The sequence below is a fragment of the Chiloscyllium plagiosum genome, chromosome 37 (genome assembly GCF_004010195.1).
Source record: "Chiloscyllium plagiosum isolate BGI_BamShark_2017 chromosome 37, ASM401019v2, whole genome shotgun sequence".
In the NCBI taxonomy this organism is placed as follows: domain Eukaryota; kingdom Metazoa; phylum Chordata; class Chondrichthyes; order Orectolobiformes; family Hemiscylliidae; genus Chiloscyllium; species Chiloscyllium plagiosum.
In genome coordinates, this window is record NC_057746.1 from 12919238 (window position 1) to 12932483 (window position 13246).

The window sequence follows — 13246 nt, forward strand, 5'->3', positions numbered from 1 at the left end:
GGGCTTGGAGGCCCTGGTCATGGCGGATGGAGGTGTAGAGGGATTGGATATCCATGGTGAAGATGAGGCGTTGGGGGCCGGGGAAACGGAAGTCCTCGGATGCTGCCTGAATTGCTGTGCTCTTCCAGCACCACTGAACCAGAATCTGGTTTCCAGCATCTGCAGTCATTGTTTTTACCCAGAGGATTTGTTTGAGTTAACCCCTGGTGGATAATGGGGTCTGTATTCCCAGCGTATCTGGGTCTGTAACGTGACCCACGTTTGGAAAAAGGGATTGGGGTGGGGTCGCTTCCTGACCCAACCTGCATTTTCCAATACATTTCCAAAACTACACCTCACCATCGGAGTGGCCTCGATCTGTCCCTATATATCAGGTCCGTAGGGCTGAATGGAACATAAGAACATAGGGCTGAGGGACACGAGTGGGCCATTCGGCCCTTTGAAACTACTCCACCAGTAAATAAAGGAGCAAATGCTGGATAATCTCAGCAGGTCTGGCAGCATCTGTAAGGAGAGAAAAGATCTTACGTTTCGAGTCTAACTGAACCTTTGTCAAAGCTAAAAAAGGTGGAGAAATGGGAGGTATGTTTTCTCATATAAATACCGCCCAATTTCTCCACTTTTCTTTAGCTTTGACAAAGGGTCAGTTAGACTCGAAATGTCAGCTCTTTTCTCTCCTTACAGATGCTTCGAGACCTGATGGGATTTTCCAGCATTTTCTCTTTTGTTTTCAGATTCCAGCATCCACAGTAATTTGCTTTATCCACCAGTAAATAAGGGTCGTGGTTCATCTCATTGTGGTCCCAGCTGCACTTTTCTCTCCATATACCATTATCCCTGATTCACCTGTCTATGGACAACCAGACGATGCCAGCCTCAATATAATATAATGATTCAGCGGGCAGAAGATAAAGTTTTGTGATATGTCAGCATCCCTTGTGGCCGGGGGTGGTGTGGAGGTAAATTACCCTATCAAGTGTCATTGGACTTTGTTTCGTTCTTTGGAAAGTTTTGAGAGCTGGTTATGTGCAGTAGTTTTAGTTTGTACAGTTTTCAGGCTCTCTGAGTCTTCTTTCATTAATGATCAGCGATGTGTAATTCGATGTGAAACTTTAGAGTTGAAATGTTGCTACAGTGTGTTATAGATAATGATGTGCTTAAATGATGTAACTGGAACATTAAGGGAAGCATCTGTCAGTCAAGAGGAAAAATATACTTTCTAGTCTTAAAAAGGAGAGGGTGAATGTTGTGCTATTGCAGGAGATGCACCTTGATGACAACGAACATTTGATGTTACAGCAGGGCGGGTTTGATCTTTTGTATTTCTCGTCTTTCAATACTAGGAGTAGGGGAGAAGCCATCGTGGACAGGAAGAATCTTCCATTTAAATTATTAGATTGTATTAGACACTCACGGGAGGGTCATAATCCCCAAAGCCTTGATATATGGGAAATAATACAGTATTTTGAATGTTAATTGCCCCCCACCCCCTCCGGCACACCCTATTAAAATTCTGGCTGATGCATTTTCCAAATTAAGTTATCTTGTACCATGGCACATTGTTGTAGAATGAGATTGCAACTCTCTTACGGACCCCACAGTGGGCAGAATGGAACAAAGTCCCATGCAAGGACTGCACAAAACACTACATAGGACAAGCAAGAAGACAGCTAACGACCAGCATCCATGAACACCAACGAGCCATGAAACGACACGACCAGCTATCCTTAGTTGCCACACACGGAGATGACAAGCAATATGAATTCGACTGGGATAACACTACTATTATAGGACAAGCCAAACAGAGAACAGCCAGGGAATTCCTAGAGGCATGGCACTCATCCACAGATTCAATCAATAAGCACATCGACCTGGACTCAATATACCAACCACTGCAGCGGACAGCTGGAACTGACAACCGGAAGCGGCAGATTCAAACCACAACATCTGCCGGAGGAAAGATCACAGAAGCGCTTTAGAGGAGGCTCCCAAGCACTGATGATGTCACCTGGACAGGGGACGAAACGTCTGCAAAACAAATTCCCAGCTCGGCGAAGAGAACCACAACACCTTTATTTTGTGTATTCACTCTTGTGATTGGACACTTCAAATCCTCACTCATCCTTAGACCTGACCCGCTGGCTGAGTCACGGTGACTGTTGTTAGAGCTTCTGAGTCTGCAACATGACCAACAAATGAAGCAGATTCTGCAGATAGGGGAGTCTTCGTAAAATGAAATGAAGGAATCATAATCAGATCAGCCATGGTATTAGTGAATGGTGGGGCAGAATTGAATGGACCACGAATGTAACGTATTCACATATTCATATATGTTCCAAGCAAACTTTCCTTCTCTTCCACTGTCCCATACTGGTGGGGAGTGAGTCACCTCCTCCTGTTTCTGCGTAACAGAATTCTGGGGCTTCTCTAATCTCCAGATTCCCGCGTGCCCTAGTTTCGAACATTTGAGTGACTTCCTCCTGTTCCTGTGCCCCAGTCTCGAGCAGTTGAATGACCGCCTTCTGTTCCTGTGTCCCAGTCTCGAGCAGTTGAATGACCGCCTTCTGTTCCTGTGTCCCAGTCTTGAGAGTTGAATGACTTCCTCCTGTACTGTGTCCCAGTCTCGAGCAGTTGAATGACTCCCTCCTATTCCAGTGTCCCTGTCTCGCGCAGTTGAGTGACTGCCTCCTGTTCCTGTGTCCCAGTCTTGAGCAGTTGAATGACTGCCTCCCTTCCCTGTGTCCCAGTCTCGAACGGTTTGAATGACTCCCTCCTGTTCCTGTGTCCCTGTCTCGCGCAGTTGAATGACCGCCTTCTGTTCCTGTGTTCCAGTCTCGAGCAGTTGAATGACCGCCTTCTGTTCCTGTGTCCCAGTCTTGAGAGTTGAATGACTTCCTCCTGTTCCTGTGTCCCAGTCTCGAGCAGTTGAATGACTCCCTCCTGTTCCAGTGTCCCTGTCTCGCGCAGTTGAGTGACTGCCTCCTGTTCCTGTGTCTTAGTCTTGAGCAGTTGAGTGACTCCCTCCTGTTCCTGTATCCCAGTCTCGAGCAGTTGAATGACTGCCTCCTGTTCCTGTCTCCCAGTTTCGGACAGTTGAATGACTGCCTCCTGTTCCTGTGTCCCAGTCTTGAGCAGCTGAGTGACTGCCTCCTAATTCGAGTTTTGTGAAAATAGATTTCCTCCTCCTGCTCTTGAGTAACAGGCTCCAATATCTCTCTGCTCACCTGCTGCTTCTGTGGAATAGATTTGAGGAGCTGAATGGCCTCTTCACATTCCTTACAGCTTCTCCTGTCTAAAACCTATCTCTTGTTTCTGTAAAACATCATCAAAGTCTGAATGATGTATTTTTGTATTTGACTCTCAGTAATTGAGCAAACAAGCTGACTGACAGAATTCAGAATCTGAATAGCCTCCTCCTGTTCCTGTGCTATACATTCAAGAGTCAATAGAGTCTCAGAGATGTACAGCACGGAAAAAGACCCTTCGGTCTCGTCGTTCCATACCGAACAAATATCCTATATTAGTCTCATCCTCCTTGTCAGCAGTTAGCCCATCTCCCTCTAAACCCTTCCCATGCATGTATCCATCCAAATGCCTTTTAAATGGTGTAACTGTACCTGCCTCCACCAGCTCTTTTGGCTGTTCAATCCATACACACAGCAGTCTCTGTGTGAAAATGTTGCCCCTCATGTCCCTATTTAAATCTTTCCCCACTCACCTTAAACCTTTCTCTTCTAATTTTGGACTCGTCTATCCTGCAGAAAATACGTTGATTGTTTACCTTATCTATGCCTCTCATGACTTTATAAACCTCTTTAAGGTCACCCCTCAGCCTCAACACTTGAAAATAGTCCTAGCCTATTCAGACTCTCCATGTGACCCAAAATCTTCAACACCTGCAACGTTGTTTTAAATCTCTTCTGCACCCTTTCAAGTTTCACAACATCTATCCGACAGCAGGGAGACCAGAATTAAAGGCAATATTACAAAAGTGGCCAAACCAATGTCCTGTACAGATGCAACTTGTCATGCAAACGCTTCGACTCAAAGCACGCACCAATAAAGAGAAGATCACCAAATGCCTTCTTCACTATGCTGCCTACCTGTGACGGCACTTTCAAGGAAAGGAGAACCTGCACCATAAGGCTAGCGTTTCTGCCTCACAGCGCAGCGATCCAGGTTTAATTCCATCCTTGAATGACTGGTTGTGTGGAGTTTGCACATTCTCTCCGTGTCTGCGTGAGTTTCATCTGGGTGCTATGTTTTCCTCCCACAGTACAAAGATATACAGGTATGGGTAGATTGGCCATCCTAAATTGCGCACTGCACCCAAGGATATGAAGGCAAGGTGGATTAGCCATGGGAAATGCCCGCTGAGAGGGATAGGGTCGGGGGTTTGTCCAGTGGGATACTGTTTAGAGGTTCAGTGTGGATTCGATGGGTGGAAAAGCCTGTTTCCCCACTGGAGCTATTCTATAATGTCTATGGAGTTCTGTTTGATTGGCGACTTTCGATAGGACCCTACGTACAAGTCTTGCCCTTATTTGCCTTGCCAAAATGCAATACCTCACAGTTATCTCAATTAAACTCCATCTGTCATTCCTCGACTCACCTATTCAAGTTCCATTCTACACTGAGAGATCATTCTTCACTGTCGACTGCACCACCAAATTTGGAATTATCTACAAACTCAAAGACGATACTTCATATATTCAAATGAAAATCATTTGGATAAGTGACAAAAGGCAGCGGACCTGCTATTGACCTTTGCGGCACGCCACTGGTCACAGGTCTCCAAGTTCAGTGGAAAATGTCCACTGCCACGCCCCGTCTCCAATATTCAAGAAACTTTTGGATCTAACAGGCGAGCTAGCCCTGGATCCCAGGCAGTCTAACCTTGCTAACCGGTCTACCATGTAGAACATTTTGGTTTCTTACTGAATTCCATAAAGACAACATCCACTGTCCCGCCTTCATCAATCATCTTCATCACTTCCTCAAAAAATTCCACAGAGTCAGTGAGACGTGATCTCCAATGTACAAAGCCCTCTTCAATCCTTGTCTTTCCCAATGCATATCGATCCTTTTCCTTGAAATCACCTCCAACAATTTAGTCACCAGGGACGTCAGGCTCACCAGTCTGTAGTTACCTGCTTTTTCCTTACATTCTTAAATAATGACACTATGTTAGCTGCCCTCCAGTCTTTTGACACCTCACCTGTGGAAATCAATGATACAAATATATCAGCAAAATGCTGATCAATTTCTTTCCTAGCTTCCCACAAAGCTCTGGGATTCAACTGATCAGGTTCCAGGGATTTGTTCAAAATTATGTGTTTTAAAATGTCGAACACGTCATTGTAATATAGACACATTTCAGGATATATGTGAAAATAACGACTGCAGATGCTGGAAACCAGATTCTGGATTCAAGTGGTGCTGGAAGAGCACAGCTGTTAAGGCAGCATCCAAGGAGCAGTAAAACCGACGCTTCGAGCAAAAGCCCTTCATCAGGAATGCAGGCAGAGTGCCTGAAGGGTGGAGATATAAGTGAGAGAAGGGTGGGGGTGGAGAGAATGTAGAATAGATTACAATAGGTGAGTGGGGGAGGGGATGAAGGTGATCGGTCAGGGAGAATGGTGGAGTGGATAGGTGGAAAAGGAGATAGGCAGGTAGAGCAAGTTATGGGGACACTGCTGAGCTGGAAGTTTGGAACTTGGATGAGGTGGGGCAAGGGGAAAAGAACAAACTATTGAAGTCGAAATTGATGCCCTGGGGTTGAAGTGTTCCGAGGCGGAAGATGAGGCATTCTTCCTCCAGGCGTCGGGTGGTGAGGGAGCGGCGGTGAAGGAAGCCCAGGACCTCTGTGTCCTCGGCAGACTTGGAGGGGGAGTTAAAATGTTGGGCCGCAGGGCGGTGTGGTTGATTGGTGCGTGTGTCCCAGAGATGTTCCTTAAAACGCTCTGCTAGGAGGCTTCCAGTCTCCCCAATGTAGAACCTGACCAGGTAGTCACGGAGGGAATGGTCTTTGCGAAGGCAGAAAGGGGTGGGGAAGGAAATATATCCCTAGTGGTGGGGTCAGTTTGGAGGTGGTGGAAATGTCAGGCAGATGATTTGGTTATGCGAAGGGTGGTAGGATCGAAGGTGAGCACCGGGGGGGTTCTGTCCTTGTTACAATTGGAGGGGTGAGGTCTGAGGGCGGAGTTGTGGGATGTGGGCGAGATGCATTGCAGGGCATCTTTAACCACGTGGAATGGAAATTGCGGTCTCTGAAGAAGGAGGCCATCTAGTGAGTTATGTGATGGAAATGGTCCTCCTTGGAGCAGATAAGGCAGAGCCGGAAGAATTGGGAATACGGGATGGCATTCTTGCAAGAGGTAGCATGGGAAGAGGTGTAATCCAGGTAGCTGTGGGAGTCGGGGTGTCAAGTCGGTCGTCATTAATGGAGATGGAGAGGTCCAGGAAGGGGAGGGAGGTGTCAGGGATGGTCCAGGTATATTTAAAGTCAGGGTGGAAAGTTTTGGTGAAGTTGATGAATTGCTCAACCTCCTCGTGGGAGCACGAGTTGGTGCCAATGCAGTCATCAATGTAGCGGAGGAAGAGGTGGAGAGTGGTGCCGGTGTCATTATATATATTTCTTCATTATCTCGCTCTTGTAACCTCCGCCGCATTAAATACTGAGGAGAAATACTTATTTAGTATCCCTCCCATCTCCTGTGGTTCCACACATGGGTAGCCTTACTGATTTTAAGGGGCCATATTCTATCCCTAGTTAATCTTTTGCCATTAAAGGATTTGTACAATTTCTTCAATGTCTCATTAACACTATTTCTAAAGCCATCTCATGTCCACATTTTTCTGGCCCGATTTCCCCGTTGACTATACACTTACTGCCCTTATACTCCTCTCGGGATTCACTTGATCTCAGCTCTGTTTACCTGACATATGCCTCCTTCGTTACCTTGACCAGAGCATCAATATATCTAGCCATTCTTCATTCCTTGCCCCCACCAGCCTTTCCCATCTCACAAACAGGAACCCGTTGGCTCTGGACTCTCTGAATCCAAGTTTTGATGGCCTTGCATTTTCCAACAATCACTTTATCTTTGAATAGGGTATCCCAATCAGCTTTTCACAGGGCTCGCCTAACATTTTCAACATTGGCCTCATTTGAAGTTAGAACTTTAATGTTGACATTATTTCCTATTCCATAATTAATTTAAAATTAATAATTTTTGCGTAATAAACTTGAAAGTTAAATACCCACTTCCTGCTCCTCAATATAGGGCTCGAGAGGCTGAATAGGCTCGTCCTGTCCCTCTGTAATACACCGGAAACGCTGAATGGGCTCCTCCTGTCGCTCTGTAATAGACTCAAGAGGCTTAATGGCCTCCTGAAGTTCCTCTATAACAAAGTCGAGAGGCTGCATGGCCTCCTCCTGTCCTTGTGTGACAGATCCGAGACAAAGCAACCCGTGGATTACGAGCAGCTGGTAAACTGTATCTAATTGAGGTATATTCGTTCTTAGTTACAGAAACACAAACAACACAATGTACTCCAGCTGTCCTCTCAGTAACACCTCATACAGCTGCAGCGACTCATCTCTTTGTTTTGAATGATTCTGTTGAGAAAATGTGCCAATATTCCAGTTTACCACCTTTTCAAGTAGCAATAAGCTAATATGGGCTGAATGGCCTTCTCCTATCCCTCTGTAAGAGGCCCTTAGGGACAGAATTGCTCCGGTCTGTTGCTGAGCAGCAGTCTCAATGCTGTGTCTCAAGGTTATGAAATGATTTGATAACAGGGCATTAAAACGAGGAGTAGCCTCACACTGGTCAATAAGTACCGTACTTTGGTTTCAGGTATCTAGAAACTTACCACGATCTGTTATTTTATAACTGCCTCCTTTCATAAACAGAGTGGAACATATGTAGACCCCTGCAGTGTTCAGTTAATACCCTCATATACAAGGAAAAATAGAGTAAAAATTGAAAAATTTATGGTCGATCCCTCAGCAACCCTTTTCCATGCAATCCAAAAACCAGTAAATGTTCCCTTTTATAGTGATATGAAAAGTGATGCATGGAACTGGTTACTGAGCCTATCTGTTCAGTGACTGTGATTAATACCAGTCTCCATGGATTCTAATTATCCCAATGGAAGGTTTCCATCTTTTAATGATAATTAGGCGCCTTTCAATGTGTTAACCCATAACATGAGCGGGAGCATCACCGACAGCACTGACAGGAATCAGTAGCTCCAGAGAGAGGGAGAGGAGAGATCAGAATCTGAGAATACGAGAATTAAATGTTCCAACAATGGATCCGTATCTGAGAATATTATATTGGAATGTTCCAACAATGGATCAGAATCTGAGAACATTAGACTGGAATATCCCAACAATAGACAGGGGTTTATCCAATTATGTTTGGTATCTTTCTTCATTTCATTGGTTGTCCTTATAATTACAGATCTATTATGCCCTTCTCATTATTCAATATTTTTATTATCCTTTCCTGGCTATCGTTGGTATTCCTGGTAAGTGTCACTGTCCAGATTTTGTTTTCTATAAACCGGTTATGACTGTATTACTGTTCTTTCATATAGTCTACACTTCTTGTCACTATTATTGCTCCTGTTGAAACTCTGAATCCAGATATTTACTCTGCAGACCACTACTAACTACATCAATGAACGTGTTCGGTTACTGTCTTCCTCTCTGCTCTGGCAGTGTTACTCATGAGTCTCTATGTTGACTGACTCAGTTTCAGAGGAGAACCACAATGTATTGTATCATTGCCTTTGGTATTTAAATATTAAGAGCATGGAGGTCACTGTCTACTGTTCTGGTTACAAACTCCACTTCCTTCCACTGTTTCCAAACCATCCCTGGCCAATATCTGCGGCTGAAGCAGACGAATCATAACTGTGGGAAATCCCTTTGACCATGAGCTGATTCTACCTTTAACTGGTGTAGCGCAGAAATAATGAAATGATGTGCGTCAGGCTGTTGTTCACTTCCTGGTATGTCCTATGTGATGGTCCATGGACAGGGGTGTTTCAGAAGTTATGAGACATATCCTAGTAAATTGGTCTGTACCTGTGTTTGCCCCGCTCAGGTGACCTTGCGATCAGTAACAGGAGAAAGCCACTTGAGTAAAGCACCAGGCATCAAAATTGTGTGACAATGCTGTCACTTTTTTTTTCCAAAAAAGATTATTTGCTCCTTTTTTTTTAAAAAAGCAAGAGGTATGAAAGGCCAAACTGCCTACTGAAAACTGCTTAAGTAAATAACTTACAAGGCTTTTTGGGTTGCAGACACTGGAGAGTGTGGATTGGGAGACTATTGGGTTCAAAGGTCGCATATGGTAGTTGTTAGTGTCTTTTGTTCCGGATGTTGAATTCAGTTGGTTTAACTAGTGTTTTGTGTATAAAGATTCTTTCAGTCACTAAGAGTTCTCTAGGTGTGGAAGAAGTGAAGTTGGGGGTTTTACAAAAGGTAATGAAGGCAAAGCTATAGGAATTGGCAGACAAGCTGGAGTTGGGGTTGAGTTTGTCGGTGAGAAAATGAGAGATAATTACAGCTACAGCTCGGCAATTACATTTGGTGGAACTGCCATCAGACTCTTTGGAAATGGGTAGAATTCAATTTCAAATTAGACACTTTGAATATGAGAAGGAATTGAAACAGTTTGAATTCTGATGCAAAGTAGAAATAAAAGAAAAGAAAATGAAGAAGAAAGAGAGAAAAGGAGAGAAGAAAAGCAGAGAGTTCCAACTTAAAAAGTTAGCAGTTAGAGAGGAAGATTGACATTGAAGGCGGAGATGAAGGTAGACCGTAAGATGAATGAGGAGGATAGTGAGTTTGATCAACCCTGTAGTAGCCAAAAGCTTGATGGGCTTCAGTTTAAATACATCCAGGCATTATCTAAATTTGATGAGAAGGATAGGGATGCCTTTTGAATTTCATTTGAGAAAGAGGCTAAATAAATGCAGTGGCCAGTGACCATGTGTATTTACTTGATCCAAACAAAGCTGGTAGGTATTTTCATCACTATCAGGAGGTATCTCGGGAGTATGAGGAGGTGAAGAACGCCATCTGAAGAGTATGTGAGCTTGTGCCAGAAGCCAACAGAGAGCATTTCAGGAGTCTAAACAAGTGTCCCGGTTTAAAGGCACATTGAGTTTGAAGGAATCAAGCAAAGTAATTTTGAGAAGCGGGTAAGGGTAATAAAAACAGAGCAAACTTATGGCGCTCTTAGAGAGATTCTTATTTTGGAGAAGTCCAACAATTCACTTCCTGCAGTCGTGAGAACTCGTGTAGAAGAGCAGATATTAACAATGGCAAGCTTAGAAGCTGAAATGGCTGATGATGATTGGGTTCAGAAATCAATGTTTGGTTTCTGTGAGAGATTGAGAAGAATGCGCGAGATTTTCTTAAAACATATACCTGTGAAAGTAAGATTTACAGGCATAGGCCAGGAGTACCAGGGAAAGAGGTTACAGCACTAAGAGGTACAGAGGTATGTAATTCTTTTATGCTGAGACATGAGGATCTAGATCTTTCAGAACGACTATTGGAGAGATGAGGAGTGCTCCATTATGTAACATGTGGTTGGAGTGTCCAGTGGAAACATCAACAGATTTATTCCACAATGGGGAAGGAGGCCTTGAGCTTGGTGTTGGCGTTACAACATTTAAGCATTTGAATTGCGAATAACATACATGAGACAAATCTTTATCACTGACCGTAGCCCCTTAAGTTTTTGGAGAAGTTTAAGGAGAAAAATACCAGTCTGTTTCGATTGCGCTTATTATTGCTGCCATTCAGTTTGAAATTATACAGGTGACAGGGCGAGAAAACCTAAGTTTTGACACGTTGTGGAGACTTAGACGAAGAAAGGCAAAGCATTCTGTGGCGGGATTAAAATGACTGAAATCGAAAATAGTTGTGAACATTTGTATGCTCAGAGTCAAAGTAATAGATATGCATTTCAGGTTACTAATAGAAAAAGATTAGGAGGTCTAAAATGAACCCACCTTTGTATATTGATAGATTATTTTATTAAAGGTGGAGTGGTGAGGATACTATCACTGTAAAAAGGTTATTTTCTCTTGTTTTATTTTGAAGAGAGGTTTTAAAGGCAGAGGTGCAGAATTGCTGTCTGACAACAGTTAAAGTAAATAACTGAGAAAGCCTTTAGTTTCATTAAAGCGGTGATCACAATGGAAGGGCAGTGGCCAGCTCTCCCAGACCAGGTTTCCGCGTTTTGTTTTTAGCTGCAACATTTAGAAGCTGCTGGGGATCCCAGAAGGTTTGGAAGTTTCAATACATGATCCCCAGCTGCTTTTCTTTCTGAGATCTCTGTTGACGTTGTTTCCTCCTGGATCAGAATACTGCAATGTAAGGATCTGTATTTGAGTATATCTTTGTGCCAAGCGGTGTAAGACAAGAAGGTACGGTGTCTATTGTATGTGTAAGTGTTCCAACATATACGCTATCCCAAAATATTATTTTGTTTGATTGTATTTTAACTAAAGCATTTGAATAGATTATATTTTGCTTAACGTCGAGTGGTTTGACCAGTCACAACATATCTGGAATGCACACTTCACAACTATATTCAAAATAAGGAAAGGTTTGGATCTAAGCAGTCTTCTTAAAATATTTTGCGGGGATCGGGTCTAGTCCACAACACTTGTAGCCGAGGGATTTCAGACTGACTCCTATAATTGAAAATTTAGTGGAGGGGCTGGGGATGGTTTGCTGGAGGATGTGCTGTGAGCTTCCTCAGACATTCAGGGAGACATGAGAATTTGGTGACCAACTCTGGATGGAGCATGGGGACTGTAGCTACAGCATCTGAGCCTGCAACATGAACAACAAATGAAGCAGAGGCTGCAAAGAGAGGAAGCTCTGAAACCACACAGTGAGTGTGTGTGGTGAAAGGGAACTATTGTATCCACTCCGGGTTTTCCAGGAACAGCTTCCTAAGCTCCATTTATGCTAGGAGCAGAGTGTGAGGGGATCATAACTGAACAAAGAGTTGGTCACAGAGCAGTGTCACCTCCTTCAACTCGACCTGCAACTTCATACCAGGGAGAGACAGTCCTGCCAGTGGCTGTTAGGGTTACTGTTTCATTCAGCTTCTATGATCCGAAACTTTCCAGGCATGAGCTGGTGATTAAGGGGTGGTAGTTATATGACAGATGTTAGGGGTAGATTCTTTACTCACCGAGTCGTGAGTTCATGGAATGCCAGTAGCAATGGTGGACTCTCCCTCTTTATGGGCATTTAAACGGGCATTGGATAGGCATATTGAGGATAGTGGGCTAGTGTAGGTTAGATGGGCTTGGATCGGTGAACATCAAGGACCAAAGGGCCTGTACTGCGCTGTATTTTTCTATGTTCTATGTTCTAAATATCCATCATTCCCCCTATCTCAATAACAATGTCACCATTTGGTGACGGAGGATATATATGGTGGACGAGCTAAATATATTGTTTCTCCCACAGCAGGGAGCTATCGGGTGTATCCTTATTTTTCCAGTATAATGGGATTCCCGATGGTGTACATGGCATCTTCAGAGTATCCATGTCAATGGGGAGAGGTAGAGGAACTGAAGGATCTCTCTCTCTATTAATGTTACCGTGTGTCCATGCACAGTACATCATGTTGGTGAATACCCCTGTCCTGCCAGCAGCCACAGTTCCTTCATTCAGATGAAGGAAGCCATTCCCATCGTCTCTGGTCTCCATGTAGAAAGGAATGAATTTATCTTGGATAAAGGCCGTCCCCTTGATACACATTTCAAAACATTATCCCACCACTAACCAACCAGAAAAAAATATTCCATGTATACGGAGAGCAATGGCGTCACTTGGAGCATAAAGGAGCAGGCGATCAGGGATGGAGCAAAACCTCCCATGTCTGAACGGATCTGAGTGAACCCCCCAGAACACAGTATAATTAAGTCCTGCAATCCCTCCCCATTTCAGTAACATACTGCCTTCCATTTTTCCTGTAAATGAAATGGCAGGTTATATCATGTTATATTCCACCTGCCAAAAGATTATCCATTGTTTTTACCACTCTGTATCTATTTGCAAACTCCCCACCCACTCTTGATAATGTAAGCTCTTCCTTATCACCGCGACATCACCAAACTCAGTACCAGTACATCTATTCAATCCCACTGATCGTTGATATGGATTGTAAATAGTTGAGGACCCAACGGTGGTCGC